This window comes from Schistocerca americana, chromosome 3 (genome assembly GCF_021461395.2).
Source record: "Schistocerca americana isolate TAMUIC-IGC-003095 chromosome 3, iqSchAmer2.1, whole genome shotgun sequence".
Lineage (NCBI taxonomy): Eukaryota > Metazoa > Arthropoda > Insecta > Orthoptera > Acrididae > Schistocerca > Schistocerca americana.
Window position 1 is genome coordinate 435,227,802 of NC_060121.1, and position 19,618 is coordinate 435,247,419.

The following is a 19,618-nucleotide window of genomic DNA, read 5'->3' on the forward strand; positions in this document are numbered from 1 at the left end:
GTTTCTCGCTGTTCTCTACTATTGCTCATTACCTTCGTCGATTTACTCTCCATCCAAATTCTATACTCAGTAGACCGTTCATTCTGTTCAGCAGATCATGTAATTCTTGTTCACTTTCACTCAGGTTGCAATGTCATCAGCGAATCGTATCATTGATAACCTTTCAGCTTGAATTTTATTCCACTCCTGAAGTTTCTTTTATTTCCATCATTGCTTCCTCGATGTACAGGTTGAACAGTAGGAGAGAAAGACTTCATCCCTGTCTTACAGCACTTCGTCCTTGGTATTCCACTCTTATTGTTCCCTCTTGTCTCTTGTACATATTGCACATTGCTCTTCCTGCGCTATAGTTTACCCCTATTTTTTCTCAGGTTTTCCAACATCTTGTGCCATTATACTTTGTCATACGCTTTTTCCGAGTGGACAGATATTTCGCAAGCGTCTTGATTTTTCTGTAGGCTTGCTTCCGTTATCAACCGTAACGTCAGAATTTCTTCTCTGGTGCATTTACGTTTCCTAAAGCCACGCTGATCGTCGTCTAACACATCCCCAATTTTCTTTTTCATTACCATTACATTAGTGAGAATTTTGTCCAACTCTTTCTGCAATTTATTGCGATCGCCTATCGACGATAATTTACATATCTTACTCTACTGGCCAATAAAATTGCTACACCACGAAGACGACGTGCCACAGACGCGAAATTTAACCGACAGGAAGAAGATGCTGTGATATGCAAATGATTAGCTTTTCAGAGCATTCGCACAAGGTTGGCGCCGGAGGTGACACCTACAACGTGCTGACATGAGGAAAGTTTCCAACCGATTTCTCATACACAAACAGCAGTTGACCGGCGTTGCCTGGTGAAACGTTGTTGTGATGCCTCGTGTATGGAGGAGAAATGCGTACCAGACTTTGATAAAGGTCGGATTGTAGCCTATCGCGATTGCGGTTTATCGTATCGCGACATTGCTGCTCGCGTTGGTCGATATCCAATGACTGTTAGCAGAATATGGAATCGGTGGGTTCAGGAGGGTAATACGGAACGCCGTGCTGGATCCCAACAGCCTCGTATCACTAGCAGCCGAGATGACAGGCATCTTATCCGCATGGCTGTAACGGATCGTGCAGCCACGTCTCGATCCCTGTGTCAACAGATGGGCACGTTGGCAAGACAACAACCGTCTGCACGAACAGTTCGACGACGTTTGCACCAGCATGGAATATCAGCTCGGAGACCATGGTTGCGGATACCCTTGACGCTGCATCACAGACAGGAGCGCCTGCGATGGTGTACTCAACGTCGAACCTGGGTGCACGAATGGCAAACCGTCATGTTTTCGGATGAATACAGGTTCTGTTTACAGCATCATGATGGTCGCATCCGTGTTTGGTGACATCACGGTGAACGCACAGTGGAAGCGTGTATTCGTCATCGCCATACTGGCGTATCACCTAGCGTGATGGTATGCGGTGCCATTGGTTACACGTCTCGGTCACCTCTTGTTCGCATTGACAGCACTTTGAACAGTGGACGTTACATTTCAGATGCGTTACGACCCGTGCCTCTACCCTTCATTCGATCCCTGCGAAACCCTACATTTCAGCAGGATAATGCACAACCGCATGTTTCAGGTCCTGTACGGGCCTTTCTGGATACAGAAAATGTTCGACTGCTGCCCTGGCCAGCACATTCTCCAGATCTCTCACCAATTGAAAACGTCTGGTCAATGGTGGCCGAGCAACTGGCTCGTCACAATACGCCAGTCACTACTCCTGATGAACTGTGGTATCGTGTTGAAGCTGCATGGGCAGCTGTACGTGTACACGCCATCCAAACTCTGTTTGACTCAATGCCCAGGCGTATCAAGGCCATTATTACGGCCAGAGATGGTTGTTCTGGGTACTGATTTCTCAGGATCTATGCACCCAAATTGCGTGATAATGTAATCACTAATCACTTCTCGTATAATATATTTGTCCAATGAATATCCGCTTATCATCTGCATTTCTTCTTGGTGTAGCAATTTGAATGGCCAGTAGTGTATCACTGGACGCGAATACTTTTCGGCTGTGACTGTTTCTAGTGTTTTCTGACAGATAGTGGTACTATCTGGCGTTGAGTTTGAGCCGCGGATGTACTGGTGACGCAATTGTGAAAGACGAGCAGAGGGAGGGGGCGTCATGGAGGGGGGTGGGAGGCAGGAATAAAAATCTGTGACTGAAGCTTACTGTCCTTACAGTGCACTTTTTATACTGGATGAAGTATCGGCCATCGTCTATATTTACCAATCTCCGTCAATTTTCTACTCTCTAACTGCCGGTATCACGTCGCAGGCAACACAGAGTTTCGATGTAGTGCCGTTCCGACAGCCGTCACCCCGCGACCGGAGCCGCTGCGCCGCTGCCGGTTATCAGGAGAGGAGGTAACAATCTCCCCTGAGAGGCCCGCCGCTGCCGGCCGTTGTCCACCCGGAGGGCTGATGGCTTCTGCGCGCGCCGCCCACCCCTCCACCCTTAACGCGGGCCGGCGCGCCCTCCCCCGATATTAAATGAAAACCTACACTTGTAAAAACGTACATCCCAAAATTACTTCTCGTCCATTTCGGCAAAACAAAATACGCTGCCGGCCGGAGAGAAAAAAAATTAAATGACATTATAGGTATCAGTTCTTTTTATTCCGCGTCTCCTAGTAATATTAGTAATTGGGGATTATAGGGAAACGTAACAATTTTAATTTTAATTTCGTAGAAGCTTCTGAAATATACTCATAAAAATTGAAATTTTTAAAAGCGGCATTAAGACTGATTGGAAAATAATTTCAATTGCTCAGTGTACGGTAGCAGGCGGCGCCGCGGCGCTCCCGGGACAAAGCTCCTCGGCAAACGAACGGCCACCGCACGTATTCGATGCGTGCCTCTGCGATTCAATTTCTCCCGTTTTTATTTTTTTCCGGCTTTCGCGCTACTGTCTCTCTTTTTCCATTCTTTCTCCTTCCCCACCCCTTTGGCTCGGCGCGTGAGCGACCGACCGATGTACGGTGAGCACTCGCCGCGATTGTTTCAAACAGGTGACCGCTGGGCTCTGGGACGCCAGGTCACCGTGTCCTTACCGCCGCCCAAAAAGGATAATAACAGGAATTAAAAGCGCGGCCCAGGCCGCAACGTGCGCGCGCCTCTAGTCCCTTTGACGCGCAAATGAACGCAGAACGATCTCATTATTCCCAAAGGGCGAGCACGTACCGCGGGGGTCTCTTCTTAATCGATCTTGCTGCGAACTCTGTGATGCAGGCTACCCACCGAACCGTACTTATCTAATTCTTCGATCGCGCTAATGTCATCGCATTATTATTGCTGAATTCCATCGAAATGCAGGTATCGCTTTAGTTAAATAGCTGATAACTTCATCATTAAAAGTTCCACTCAAGCAGAAAAGGAGGGGAGACAGCTACGTGTAATTAGGGGCTGAATCATGCAACTCAAGATACCGATACAACAATTTATATAGGATACATTTCCGAGGGTTCGGTCCATACAACTACAAGAAAATGCGTCTTTTTCGCAGCGAATGTGTTCCGCCTTATTAAAGTAAAGCATCATCAGTGGTCTCTAATAATTAATTTACAGGTTGATTTGTTTCCAGATCGAAAAACATTTCATTAACAAATCATTGATTTTTACTTACGGTAATTTCTGCTTGTTTTTTTAGGCTACATCAGGAAATGTCATCTGCTAGCACGTTTTTGGTTCCCCTCTTCGTTGGTCACTGATATTTGTGGTACCCAACAAACCGATAAGACTGGTCCAAATGACTTTGGAAAGAATGCATTTGAAGTTAACCAAGGATTGCGACAGGGTGATATGCTTCCCACTATTGTGTTTAATGTCACCTTGGAGAGGCTAATGCGAAATACACAAAGCGACAACCCTGGGGAGCAATTTTTAATAGAGTGACGCATTATCTTGCATATGTAGACGATATTGATTTGTTATCCAAGAGAAAACAGGAGTTGGAAGAAAAGGTTGATAAATTAGAAAGATATGGAGCCGAGATGGGGCTGGCAGTTAATCAGTCAAAGACCGAGAATATGTTAATATCTAGGAAAAGGTGTAGTGAAGGAGAAAGAATCATGACTTTGAATGGGAAAGAATTTTAACGATGTGAGAGCTGGGTATATATATATGCAAGTATTACAGCTGACAACAGGAGCTACTTCGTACGAATCTGAAACTGACAGAGTATCGTACAGTAGTGAGACGTGTGTTGATGTGTGGTTCGGAGACTTGGACAATGACAAAATGATGAGGACTTGTTGCAGAGATGTGAGAGGAAGATATTTAGGAAAATATTCGGGCCAGTGAATGATAGGGGGTTTTGGCGAATCGGAAATAATAAAGAGATCAGACAGTTGTAAAACAAACCAGATATCGTGACAGAAATAAAGAATAATAGACTACGTTGGTTGTGGCATGTAGAAAGAATGGTGGAACGCAGCACAGTCAAGAAAGGTTTCAAAGGAAAACCAGGTGGGCGGCATAGAAGGGACAGAGCAAGGACCAGATGGCTAGACAAAGTGGAGGAGGACTTGAGAAGAAGGAGATGGAGAGCCAAGGCGGCCAGCAGAGAAGAGTAGGCGGAGATTGTCCAGAAAGCCAAGGCCCCACACGGGCTGTAGGACCGGGAGTACGTAAGTAAGATACAACTACAAGAAAATGCGTCTTTTTCTCAGCAGATGCGTTTCGCTTTATTGAAGTAAAGCATCATCAGTGGTACGAAATTAATTTTCAGTCGGCGCATGAGAGATGGGACACAGCATCTCCGAGGTAGCGATGATGTGAGGATTTTCCCGTACGACCATTTCACGAGTGGAGTGTACAGTGAATATAAGGAATCTAGTAAAACATCAAGTCTCCGACATCCTTACGGCCGGAGAAAGATCCTCAAGAACGGTACCAAGGACGACTCAAGAGAATCGTTCAAGTGACAGAAGTGCAACCATTCCGCAAATTGCTGCAGATTTCAACGCTGGGCCATCAACAAGTGTCAGCGTGCAAATCATTAAACGAAACATCATTGATATGGGCTTTCGGAGCCGAAGGCCCATCTCGAGTACCCTTGATGACCGCACCACACAAAGCTTTACGCCTCGTCTGGGCCTGTCAACACCGGCAATGGACCGTTGATGACTGGAAAAATGTTGCCTGGTCGGACGAGTCTAGCTTCAGATTATATCGAGCGGATGGACGTGTACGGGTATACAGACAATCTCATGAATTCATGGACCTTGCATGTCAGCAGAGGACTGTTCAAGCTGGTGGAAGCTCTGTTGTGGTGTGGGGCGTATGGAGTTGGACTGATATGGGACCCGTGATCCGTCTAGCTACGACTCAGACAGGTGACACGTACGTAAGCATCCTGTCTGATCACCTGCATCCGTTCATGTCCGTTGTGCATTCCGACGGACTTGGGTAGTTCCAGCAGGACGATGCGACACCCCACATGTCCCGAATTGCTACAGAGTGGCTCTTCTGATATTAAACACTTTCGCTGGCCACCAAACTCCCCAGACATGAACATTATTGAGCATATCTGGGATGTTTTGCAACGTGCTGTTCAGAATAGATCTCTACCCCCTCGTAATCAGGATTCATGGTTCAATTCCCTCTAACAGTACTTCAGACAACAGTCGAGTCCGCACCACGTCGTGTTGCGACACTTCTGCGTGGTCGCAGGGGCCCTACACGATATTAGGCAGGTGTACCACTGTCTTTGGCTCTTCAGTATATTTTTAGTACAGAAAAGGCCTCACCTAAAGATGAATAATGGTGTGAGTGCATGATGGCTATTGGATGTGTCTAACGTTACAGGACATTTTCATGTGGAGACGGCAACACAGTATGCCCACGGCACGTACACGCACAGCTTATCGTCGTCTTTCGAACTTTGAGAAAGGTCAGATTATTGGCATGAGGAACATGGAAGCAATGTCCTGATAGCTCGTACAGACTGTCGGCTGTAGTCAACCACTGTGCAGAACGAGCGGTGACAAGATGTACTCAGGAGAACATGGTGCCAAGAAGAGAAGGCGTGGGCCGGTAACAAGGAATACATTACGAGAGGTAGTAGCATTGTTCGAACTGACGAGCAGGTGGATGACAGCAGAAAACAGGACCGAGCTGTGCTGAGATTTCGAACTGCAACACCTCATTTACCGCTAATACCATTTCGCAGGCAACAGAGTGTTCCGTGGTGTAGAGTCAGAATCATCTGGGACATCGAGTGACATTCTGTAGTGTTTATCGATGAGTCTCAATTCCGTCTGAGGCCGACGCCACTAGCTTCAGAGGACCTGATGAAACGTCAGAGGAAGCAGCTCGTGGAATGATGGTGAGGGGAGCAACCGACTATGACAACAGAAGTGATTTCTTAATTGTCGAAGTGACGTCGAATGCTGACAAAAACGGTAAACACTCTTGTTATACCGTTCATGAACAGCACACCAAATGGCACACTGCAACAGCTTACTGCGGGAAGCCACACTAGCGCACACCTAAAAAGGGGAGAGGAATGTACGGATCGTTGACTGCGCTGTCTGGTCCCGTGATTTGTCACCCATACATAGGGACGTGGCTGAATTCGGTCTTAGTTTTTACCGAATTCGGTGTAATTTTTTGCCAGTTTTGGTGCATTTTGTCAACTCTACCTTTTTTTCCAAATTCATTGCAATATTGTTGCCAAATACGTGTTTTTTGTCAGTTCTTAGTTATTTGATAGACAGTTTTTGTGTATTTTTTCCTCCTTTTCCGTGTTATTTTTATCCAAATACGTTCCTATTCTTTACCAATTTCACTGGTTCTTTCCCAAATTCGATAACTTTCTTTTAACAAATTCGGCTAAATTTTCGCAGTTTTGCTGTTTGTTGCTTTCTTCTTCTTTTCCAAGTTATTTATTTTTCTCATTTCGGTATTCCTTTTTAGGATGTCGGTATTATTCTGTAGCAATATCGTTCTTTCTTTCAAAATTCGATATTTGTTTTCGAAATTAGATTTCTTTTTTCAAATTCGTTGCTATTTTTTTCAATTTATTGCTAAATCCAATACATTTTTTACTAAATTCGGTGATATTTCTTCCCAGTTTTGCTGTCACTTTCTGGCAACTTTGGTGTTATTTTTTTGCAATTTTGGTGTTATTCATTTGCAAATTCGGTGTTGTTCTTTGGAAAATTAAGTGTTCTTCTTTGGCTAATTCCATGTTATTTTTTGCCACATTCGGTGCTATTTCTTTGTCATATTTGGCGTTAGTCTTTTATGCGCCAGATACCCTGTTACTTTTCATCGCCAGAATCGTTTTTTTTTTTCCCGGATTCTGTCATTTATTTTGCTAGATTTAGTGATGCTCGTCAGATTTATTTTTTTGGCAGATTCGATGTTCAAAATGGCTCTGAGCACTATGGGACTAACATCTGAGGTCATCAGTCCCCTAGAACTTAGAACTGCTTAAACCTAACAAACTTAAGGACAACACACACAGCCATGCCCGAGGCAAAATTCGAACCTGTGAGCGTAGTGGTCGCGCGGTTCCAGACTGAAGCGCCTAGAACTGCTCGGCCACTCTGACCGGCGAAATCCGATGTTTTTTGCCAATTTCCCTCTTTTTGTCTATTTCGCTGTGTTTGTCGCTCAATTTGGTATTTCTGTTGTCCAGTTCAATGTTGTCTTTTTTGACGATTTCGGTACTATTTTTGACGTCACATCATAATTCGTTATGCGGGAAATGAACTGTCATTTTGAGATTATACAGAAAAAAGAAGGTAAAACACAATTTCAACATTCAATAACTAGCAGTTACGAATATTGATAAACTCGTCCTCAGAGTTATAACATTTTATTATACGGGAAAAGGATCAACTGTCATGACATTTCGTAAAAAAAAGCGGCGATTTTGCCTTATATCGAAAAACCTCCCATTTCTCGTTATTTTGACGTTATTTTTAGCATTAACGTTTTCTCGAAATTTTCGTATCCTTATCCTTAGAGTACGCGCAAGCTGCGATGGCAAAACGTATTCCTCAAGATAACATTTGGAAGCAGTTTGCTAACAAACAACAGTGTGTCCGCGGGCACCACAGCTTGCGCTGGCCTTAAGAATCGACATCAACACCGAATGGAATGAAAGTTCTTGTCATTTAGTTACTCATTTAGTTACTCATAAGGTCGTGGGCTGCCCATGACTGTAACTTCTAGCTTAGAGATACATTTTGTTAATAATATTCTGTTTTCGTTCACTATATTTTCTTTTGTAATTACTGACCAAAGCGTTTCGGAACTACATTCTCTTCATCAGAGATTGTACAGACCCAGTGGGCAATACTTCTGCCTCAGTTTCCCACCTGCATTGTAAGCCGTTATGTGACGTAGAAGTTTGGACTTTCCCGGGAAGGTGGTGCCTAACTTACAAAAGATGGTGGCCATCTTGTCTCGAGAGCAGTGTCCTGGACGGAGTTGTAGAGGCGAGATCGATGTCGATTTTGGCACTGGTCTAGCCGCGCACTTTTGGACTTGGAAGTTGTCCGTGACGGCGGTCACGACACTTGGAAACACACCGCGGTAGTTCAGAGGACTTTGACTCAGTGTGCGAGTGGGGACTCTGTTTATTTCAGCATTTGTCGACACGTAGGAGCATTCCATAATGTGACCATCAGTCTTAGATTTTACTGTCTTAATGTGGATTTGAGTGTAAACAAACTGAACTGTAAACTCTTGCTGTGTTTTCTAGTTATTTTAACCATATACCGTGTTTGCTAGCGACTATATTAGGGGCTCCAGCTGTTTTCGATTTCCTCAACTTCATAATTCAGTTTAATCACCAGTCAGTACTCAGTATGCGTGAAAAAGGAGTATAAACGTTATTACTGAACTTCAAAAATTTGTAGTTCAACCTAACAGTATTTTAATCTGATTAATACATCAAAGACAATTGTATTATTTTATTAATTAAAGCGACATTAACTGTTTTTAGTTATCACCCGCTAGACAACGAGATCAACATCACCAGTTTAAGTTGGAACGTGTGTGTGTGTGTGTGTGTGTGTGTGTGTTGTGTGTGTTGAGGGACAGAGAGAGACAGAGAGAGAAAACAAGAGACAGGACGTTTACCTACATATTAACCACTGTAAGTAGAAATAAATAAATAATACAAAACAAGTCTTAAGATCAATGTAAAACGCAATTAGGTTAGAGGACAGCATGTTGCCACGTTTTACCCTGTGAAACTATGCTATAATTATAAAACCGACGTTTTGCACTTCATAGCGAAAGTTCACAATATGCAAATAACCACATGGTTTCATCTCACGTTGAAGTAATCTACGGATATCTGTTTTACTAAACTGATAAAACTGTCATCTTGTGCCAATTATTGCATGTTGCCTATCTATCGGCTCCCAGGGCGAATAAAATGTTTAATTTTCGGTATTTAATATTATTATTGACCTAATAAAAGAATTTTAAATGCTGTCATAATTTATTCGTGAAGAATTAAAATCTTACGTAATAGGTTTAAAACAATAGGTCAAGCATTAAATTTAGGAACAGTCCGTATCTCTTGAGGCAGCATAACTCACGGCGCGCAAATTTTCCAGAATATGTTCATCCAGTATTTGAGAGTGAAACCACTTACATACTTCCAACAAATTTTACATCCATCTTCGAACATTTTCAAATCTTTTTCTCCCCTGTATCGCCTGGGAAATAGTGAAAGGAAAACAGTTTATCACCCATTAAATTTCCGCTGTTCAAGCAGTAGAACTTTAGCATCCGGAATTACATTTTACAGACGGTAGCCACATATACAACTGAACGCATCTGTCATTATGTGACATATTATTCAGGAGATATGGTGCCATAAACATTGGGGTGCGTGAAGAACTCATTTTCTTTAAAACTGATCGCAAATTATCCAGACTTTCCACATCCACTGTTTGATAAAGAGAGCACTTAACGACTTTGAACAAACTTGATAAAAATGTTTTCAAATGTTTCCTAAATTTTGTGTCATTTATATCCTTATAAAGTAACGAAGGAAAAACATTTTATCAATTTTTTGGTTTACCAGTTTCAGTTTTGTTTTTTCTATTAGTCTATGGATGAATAATCCCGAAAAAAATAAAACCAATTTATTTAGAGTTTCGCTTAACGTGAAACATTTAACACAGTAACACATTTGTAGAGCATTCATATGACTGATGCTGTTTATTATGCGAGAGTCCGGTTCTTTGAAGAATCGGTAGTGGTGTTCCTCATTTCTTCTACGTCTCATGTGTTCAGATGCTATTGTACGTCCACGCTTCTCATCCTAGTTGCTGCTGTGAGACCTAGATGTGACCTCCAATGCCTCATTTCCACAGCCTACATTCTATTTCAGTTCTTCTTTATTACCCTTCGCATTTTACCCTTTAGACAAACAAATGCATCTGTTTGTTTGTAATATTAATTATTGTATTTGCCTTATTCATTTTGTGGAATGTTATTTTAAAAGCATTGAGTGAAGTGTCTCAGTGATTAAGGGACAGAATTTTGGTTTAAGTATACCAGTACTTAATTTTCTTTAACTGTCTCACTTGTAACAGATAGTGCGAATATATGTCAGCATCTACGTAACCACAGCAAGTAACATTCCGGCATTCATTGCAAGTTGTTTATGATAACAACAGAAACATAAATCTGAGTAACGTTCGAGGAGTTGAATCCAGGGCACCTCGGAAGGAAGACCTTGTGAAGCTTAACGAGAAGAGAGCATATGAACAATTGGGTATCAGTGCTCTCCCTTCACGTAGGTGGCTAATGACATTATAATTAAAGGGATAATTCTTAATTAGTAAATACTAACTCCTTAACCTATAAGTCAATGTAACTGCTAAACATCACATGTAATACGCGCACAGAAAGACCTGACTCAAACAAGGCCGGTGGCTACGCCGAAACTGCGAGGTCTCTTTTAACAAGGTAACGCATGGCACACCACCATTAGCCAGCCACCATGATTGCTGAACTCTAGCACAGAGTTAAACCAGCATGGAATGATGTACTCTGATCTGTGATAGAGGCTCAATTCACTTCGATGCCAGCCGGATCAAAGCCATAGTTGCTTCAGGAGTTGGCAGCTCTATGTACTGTATTCGGAATCCTGTACATCCCAAGTCATCTACCAGTTTAACTGTGTACTCCTTCTACCATACTGCACACACACACACAACAAACGTAAACACCACTCAGGGGTTAGGTCTTAGGCTCCTTACTACCCGAAGACTGCTACCTAGAAGCAAGTACAAAGAGTAATCTGTGACTGTGGGAGGGGTTATCACCATGTCACCAGACCCTCCAACTGTGATCACCACTGCATGTACCCTAATGATCGTACCGCTTCTTTATTCGAGCAGCTCGTCATTTGGCCTCACGAGACCGAGTGGATCCCGTTCCAGATCTGAGGATATACCAGGAATCGAACTCGGGTCTTTACGCGACAAAGGCAGCAACACCAACCATTTATTTCCTTATTTTTCAAAGAATTTATTGAACATTCAGCACTTTCAGGCAGTCACATTGCGTAACCGAAAACAAACTATTTCCATAAAGAATTATGTACTCTACAGCATATTTACACTGTAGTCTTCAAAGTCGAGGCGCCTGAAAGGGAATCAGTGGTTTGGAAGGGAGTGAGGCAGGGTCGTAGCCTGTCCCCAATGTTGTCCAATCTGTATATTGAACAAACAGGAAAGGAAACAAAAGAAAAATTTCGAGTAGGAATTAAAATCCATGGAGAAGAAATAAAAACTTTGAGGTTCGCCGAGGACACTGTAATTCTGTCAGAGACAGCAAATGACCTGGAAGACCAGTTGAACGGAATGGACAGTGTCTTGAAAGTAGGATATAAGATGAACATCAACAAAAGCAAAACAAAAGTAATGGAATGTAGTCGAATTAAGTTGGGCGATGCTAAGGGAATTCACCTCTGTGAATAAACGGAAAAGTGTTGGAAAGAAAGTTTCTATGTGAGGATGGTTCTTATTGTTTACTGAAGTAAATTTAGAAGAGCTGAAAATTAAATACACGGACTGACATTCGACATTCATTTATCCATCCTGATACGAAAATAAACTTAATACAAGAATCTGCATGGTACGTGGTTTCTTTTAATTATTTGTTTAATTTAATCATTTGCATTGAGACGGTTCAGTCCCATCAGTCACCAATTATGGGAAAATATCTGAGGTACATAAAAAAAGAGCACCGTGTGTAAGAATGATAACTTCGTTATTGGTTCCTGATGGTTGTGTTAATTTATTAATGGAAAAGCTTTTTGGCTGTAACTCAGATAATATTAATGTCACCTGATGCAAAACGAACATGTCATGTTTAAAATCAAAAAGATTACGAGAGGAAATAATTTGTTTGATACGGCTGCTGCGAAATGTGCTTATTTAAAATGTAAGTCTGTAAATATTTAATAAAATCAAAAAGCGTCCGACTTGAATTGTAATATTTAATGAACTTAATTTAATTTGAGCAAATAAATTTGAAGAGTTAATTGTATGCTTTGTCGTAATTGCTTTATGATTTATCAATTATGTTGATTACAGGGTAATAAACGAGACGCGCGTGCATAACGAATGTTACTCTGTTTCCAATTGCGGCGTCAAAAGAAGTGCGCTCCTGTCATTTCACAGTGCTTTCTCTCTTTCAAAGACATACACCCAACAGTAACCGTACAAATGTACTGTAGAAAACAGAACGTGAGGGACAGGCCGGTCTGTAAGTGCTTAAGAAGCGGCACACACAAAAAGTTTGTCATACGTGTTGATTCCTTTACGCGCTAAATACAAGCTTCTTTCTTTGATTTCTCCCTAACCTCACAAAGAAAGAGAACGTTAAAGACGAGGGGGTCTTCCCAAATACAAAATTAGAAGTTGTCAAGGATTTTTTTAAATCTGTTGACACTAATTACTCGAAACAGTACTTTTACAAAGATGAAACTAACTGAGAAACGGAAAAGGTCGCAGGTATCGAGAAGCACGCTCGACTGTACCCACGAAAACAAAACAAAAATCCACTGAAAAATTTCTGTGAAATATTTTCGCACAAGTTCTCTTTGAGCTGGATTGTATTTACTTTAAAAGTTAGTCATTGTATGTCATGTAACGGCATCATAGATCTAGCACGAGTGCTGAGGTATAGTCTGTACGAGAACGTGTGCGATTTGTTCTGCATGGCAGTGGGCTGCGTTACATAATATTGTCTGCTCGGTGAGGTTGTCGTACATGATATGTACGGCTGTTTTATAAACCATACTGATATTCGATGCTCAAGATATTTCTAGCAAGAAGTCCATAGCGCTTAGCGCTGTAACTACCGCCTTGTTTTGAAAACAATGACTAATACTCTTTCGTAGTGTAACTGAACGACCGAGCTCGATGTCATAGACATTAACTGCTACTAGGTCGTAAATTACAGTGGTCGCTTGTAACAGTTATAAATGTTATCTGATCCCTTCTTCCCACATTTTTAAGTTTTATATTTTGATCAATTCATAATTTTCATTTAGTTTGTAACACTGCTTTTAACATTTATATACATTGTTTTTTCGATTGGTCGCTTCCAAGAGTTCTGGAATGATATAATTACAGCCTTGTTTGTAAAATTACATTCCTTTATTATATATAGGGTGCCTCTCCTAAGAGTCGTCAGGCGCATTTTCTCTGGTGTTTTTCCAGGTATTTGCAATTTCGTTTTTGGAACGTGTAGTCGGAACCAACCCGAAGAAACACTGCGCCTCACGTTATTCCCGCATCGCCCAGCACCGACCGAAAGCTTCCGCTTGTTTCCCCTTACAAACAAGATGTTTTCAAAGTGGAATTTTACATGCTCAATTGACAGAGTGGTCCCAAATTAGTCTAGTGCTATATTCGTTTTATAGATATGTATTAACAGGAACAATGTCCGCCCCGAGAGCTGAGTGATCAGCGTGACGGATTTCCGTCCTGCGGGCATGGGTTCGATTCCCGGCTGGGTCGGAGATTTTCTCCGCTCAGGGACTGGGTGTTGTGTTGTCTTCATCATCATTTCATCCCCATTCCCCATCCGGCGCGCAGGTCGCCAAATGTGACGTCGAATGTAGTAAGCCCTGCACCAAGGCGACCGGATCTGCCCTGCAAGGGGCCTCCCGGCCAATGACGCCAAACGCTCATTTCCATTTCCAACAAGTTCGCAGGAGAGCTTCTGTAAGGTTTGGAAGGTAGGAGACGAGGTACTGGCAGAAGTAAAGCTGTGAGGACGGGGCCTGAGTCGTGCTTGGGTAGCTCAGACGGTAGAGCACTTGCCCGCGGAATGCAAAGGTCCCGAGTTCGAGTTTCGGTCCGGCACACAGCTTTAATCTGCCAGGAAAGTTTCAAAACACCGCACACTCTGCCGCAGACTGAAAATATCATTCTGGAATAAATTTGTTACCACCTATTCATGTCGATCTGGATAACGCGTTGTTCTGCTCTCAGCACTACTAAACTAACTACAGCTGCAAAAGTCGAATTGCAAGATATTTGACTGAGACACATTTATAATTTGTTTAAGTAAAAACGACTTGGAATTGGGAGGCGGAACATGACTGAAGAAAATGACTGTGATATCTTACTTGAAAATCTTACTACATCGTTAAACTGATTTTCAATTGTTAAGCCATATCATAAAAATTACATTTACGCAAACAAATGAACTTTACATAAAAATACAATAAAAAACTCAGAGTTAAAAACAAAGCTGGTCTTATTCAAATTCGTTCTACAGCAAAACCGCATAAATACATGAGTATTGTTTACCTTACTGTAGATCGATGTAACAATATGTAGAAAGAGTCTTCATCAAAATTTCATAATAATATTTGTAGCATTTTCTTAATTAATTTTACTTCAAATCTTATTTCTTCCATAAATCATTAATACACAACACTGAAATTATTACACTGAATATTTAATACTAAGAGACCGCCCACTCCGGAGCTCAGCAACAGACATCGCCAGCCTCTGGTGAGCTACTCCTGCTACTCCTGCAGCCACTGCCTACTGCTCCACGATCTAACACATGCTCTCTGTTACACATACTCTATCTCAGCGATATATGCCTGGCAGCGTTCTTTCACACGTACATCTTTGTAATCGATATATCGCTTATTGTCTTGGATAATATGTAAAAATTTACAATTTTCATTAGATGTTCTTACAGGAGGAACCATCAGCTTGTTGCAGAAAGCGGGGCATCATGCTAGAGTGCTGCTGTTTATCTGGTCGAGGCTACGCTGGGGACGGCTTCTCGCATGGAGTATATAAGAGGCGCGATGACTCGAAGTAGGTGGCGGTTAGTATAACGTGTCTCAGGAGGCAAGTTACGTAAAGTTTGATGATATGGGCAGTCATATCGTGCGTCGTATTTCATGGTCCCAATTACTGGCATATGACCATTTTGACTGATCATGTATGGTGATCCCATGGTACAATGTTTGCTCCCCGATGGTGCTGCTTTGCTCCAAGACGATAGGTCCCCTGTTTACACAGCTCGCATCGCCCAGGATTTCTCAATATTACTGAGACTTTGTTGCCTACTTTGGAGAAGGGTGCACGATCGCCTATCACCTCTACATTCGTTACCTGAACTTTCCACTATTTTGCGAAAAGAACGGTATAAAATTCCCTTGAAAACTATACAAGACCTGTGTTTATCCATTTCGAGACGACTGGAAGCTCGTTTGAATGCCAAAGGTTTTCGTACCCTGTAAATCACCAGGGATCAGACTTGGACCATCTTAAGTATACGCTAAACAGCTCAGCTGACACCTCACAGTAACAGTAATTTACAGGTTTTACATTCAGTTAATACCTAGGGATTATAAACATAATTTCTATAGATCGGAAATGTCACTTAGAAAATGTCGTGAGGATACTGAAAATAATACTTAATTTTATTTGCAAAAAACTTAGAAAATGCAACGCAATTCCAGAGACCGCCTACGCTAAGACTATATATCCTCTTCTGGAGAACTGCTGTGCGGTGTGTGATCATTACGACTAACGGAGGACATCGAGAAAGTTTTCCATTATCGCGGAATAGGGGTGGGGGTATCACGAATATGATAAGCAAGTTGGAGTGGCGATCATCAAAACAATGGTGTGTTTCGTTGCGGTGAGATTTTTTCACAGTACTTCATTAACCAAGGTTTTCTTCCGAATGCGAAAATATTTTGTTTGTTGACTTGTATCCGTCTAGGGAGAACTGACCATCGTAGTAAAAGAATATGGTCAGAACTGGCACGGAAATATTTAGTTGTTCCTTTTCTCTGTTTAAGAACGCATTGGTTGTGAAAGTGAGTCTTTAGTGTGAACTGCAGCGTAATCATATGCACTGATCAGCCAGAACATTATGACCACCGACCTACTATCTATCGATGTAAACCCGTCCAGGCGACAGTGTCTTCACCTGGCGAGGAATGACTGTTAGCCAGGCACACGCACAGTGCATGTAGTACCACTGAGCTTGCTGTCCATGTATAGAACTGGGAAGGTCCGCGCTCCATCCGACGGAGGGTAGGTTGTGATGGCCCAGAGGCTCGGTACGAGCGTTTCGGAAACTACACAACGTTTCAGATGTTCGAGGAGTGCTGTGGTGAGTGTGTTCAACACGTGGCGAAACCAAGGTGAAACCACGTCCAGACATGGTGGGGATGGGTGGCGACCCCTCATTACAGATGTCAGACGTCACAGTCTGGACGGACTGGTAAAACAGGACAGGCGTCGGACTGTTGCGGAACTAACATCAGACTTTAATGCTGGGCAGGGTACAGGTGTGACTGAACATACAGTGTACCCAGCACTCCTAACGATGGGCCTCTGCTGCCGACGACCCCTGCATGTGCCAATGTTAACACCAAGACGTCGGTAACTACAATTGAAATGGGCACGCGATCATTGGCGCAGTCACAGAGCGTTGCATGGTCTGATGAATTCCCATAGCTTCTTCATCATTCGGATGGGAGGCGCGAATCTGTCATCTTCCAGGGGACAGCTCCTTGACACCTGTACTGCAAGACAGAGACAAGCTGGCGGCGGCTTCGTTATCCTCTAGGGAACATTCAAGTGGGCATCCATGAATACAGTGGAGGTCGTGCAGGGCGCCATGGTGACAAAGGAGCATTCTACACTAGATGCAGACCACTTATACACCTTCATGACGATCATGTTACCTGATGGCAGTGGCATTTTTCAACAAGATAATGTGCCGTGTTGAGAGGTGGCATGAGCCCCCTCTCATATTTCTACCTTACTCTGAGTAATTCGAGCCGGCCGCGGTGGTCTAGCGGTTCTAGGCGCTCAGTCCGGAACCGCGCGACTGCTACGGTCGCAGGTTCGAATCCTACCTCCGGCATGGATGTGTGTGATGTCCTTAGGTTAGTTAGGTTTAAGTAGTTCTAAGTTCTATGGGACTGATGACCACAGATGTTAATTCCCATAGTGCTCAGAGCCATTTGAGTAATTCGATTTGCCTCTCTAATTGCATGCGGCGAAAAGTTGCTATTCCTTCACACGCGGACTTCACAAGCAGCGTCTCTCGTCACCCGGGTGGTCCGGTGACAGTTGGGTTCTACTGATCTTGAAAGGGTTAAGCCGACGGGTGTGAGGGAGTCGAGTGGATGCTTTCCAGACGCCGACATTGTCGTAAGAACGGGGGCGACACGGCCACAGGGGTCCGACGGAGCGGCTGGGCTAGAGATTTCGTTACTTCGCAGAAACTTAGTGAAAACACTTGCTGGCGTGCTATCAGCGAGACGTGGGAATGACTTGTGTTCCCAGGCAGTCTTGGCGGGCAAATTCCCGCGTTTTCTGAAAAATCATAACTGTGATTGGCTTGCTCAGGGGATAACTCAGTGACGTAGCAAAATTGGTGCAGAAATTGGCGCCAAGTACCTCCATTGGTGGAATAGTAGTGCATAGGCAATAGACTGGAATTTTCCGCCGGTTTTCGAGTTGCTGATTGGAACGTTTAACCACGGCCACTGTCGTGGGGGCGGGAATCTTCTGTGTTCGGCTTGTATGGGTGCTCTTGAGAGAGTCGGCTTTCTCCTTCGTTGGCTGTCTAATATACTTTCATTTAAGTGTAACTGTTTGACGAAGTTGCTGAAGTATCGACTTCAACGTAACTTTCGAATACAGTTGGCAATTGAGCGTTCTGCGTACAATCGGCCTATGTTGTCTGTCTTGAGCAGTTTTGGCTAAAGTTGACTGTATCGGAGTTGCTGTGTGACTTCGCTTGTTAAAAGCAATCACTGTACCGTCAGTGATTGTGTGGTGAGCTTTCTTCGTCTCCCTCAGAGGCGCATTTGTATTGATAGGAAGTCTTTAGTCTGGAACAACCAGACCAGGATAATTTGTTTAGGGCTATACTCGCGACATTATCATCACCACGACGGGACGTCGAAGCAACCAGCCATCGCCTCCGGTACGCCAGATCGTGTCCTTGCAGTTAAGAAGACAACTTGGTTCTGTATGTTCGCAGCACTGGCACATTAGGGAATTTTGCTCTGTGATAATCAGAGCTCGGCAGAGCGCTCCTGTTCCTGTCTTTTCTTAGGTGGTTTTGTTTTGGATGTTCATTGTCTGAGTTCTCACTACTGTAGCAGCAATTAATGTTGGGTTGGCTGGGTGTTTTTCTTAAGATTTGAGTTGCAAGGAATTGGCTCCACATACCACTTGGTCATAAACGTCACAAGCTAGTTTATGGACAACTTCACCTTCACAGCATTTATTTGAGTATCCAATTTGACGTATTGTAAATGTTGCATGTGTTTTGTTTATTATTTTGAGTTTAGTCATAATAAATCAAATTGTTATTTTGGACAGAACTTTCATTCTATGGACCGGTAAAGCAACACTTTCATTTCTCACTACGTTAATGAAACTTTCCTTTATCAAATTAATTTCCATCAAATTAAATTATTGCAGGTGCCAAACTCTTTTCTACTCCACTTGCAGGGTCGATTACAGTCAGTTCACGTTTCTTCTTAATCCATGTGCGACAGCAAAAGTCGGAGTTAGAAAAGTGGCGGGGGGGGGGGCTTAGAGCATCATTTCCATATGAAGATTCTAGAATAATTTAGTGTTAAATACACTGCTAGCCCCGGCACCTCGCAGTGTCACGAGGCCTTGAGTGTGATGGAGTGGTTCGAGGAACAGAGTGGCGAGATCAATCTGATGTGCTGGGCGATCAGTTCGCCACATGTGGACCCAGTTGAACACACCTGGGACGTGACTGAACGTGGCGTCAGAAGCCATCGCACCCGTCCCGAAATTTACGGCAATTGGGTGACTTTTGTGTGCAGAAGTGGTGCCAAATCCCTCCAGCGACCTACCAAGGTTTACTGCTTCCATGCGTCGACGCTTCGCTGCTGTCATCCGTGACAAAGATGGACATACCTGCTATTAGGTAGCTGGTCATAATGTTCTGGTTGATTAGCGTATATCTGGATATGGATGTAGAAGAAGACTGATAGTTGCTTTGAAGTGGTTGGTGAAGAGTCAACGAGA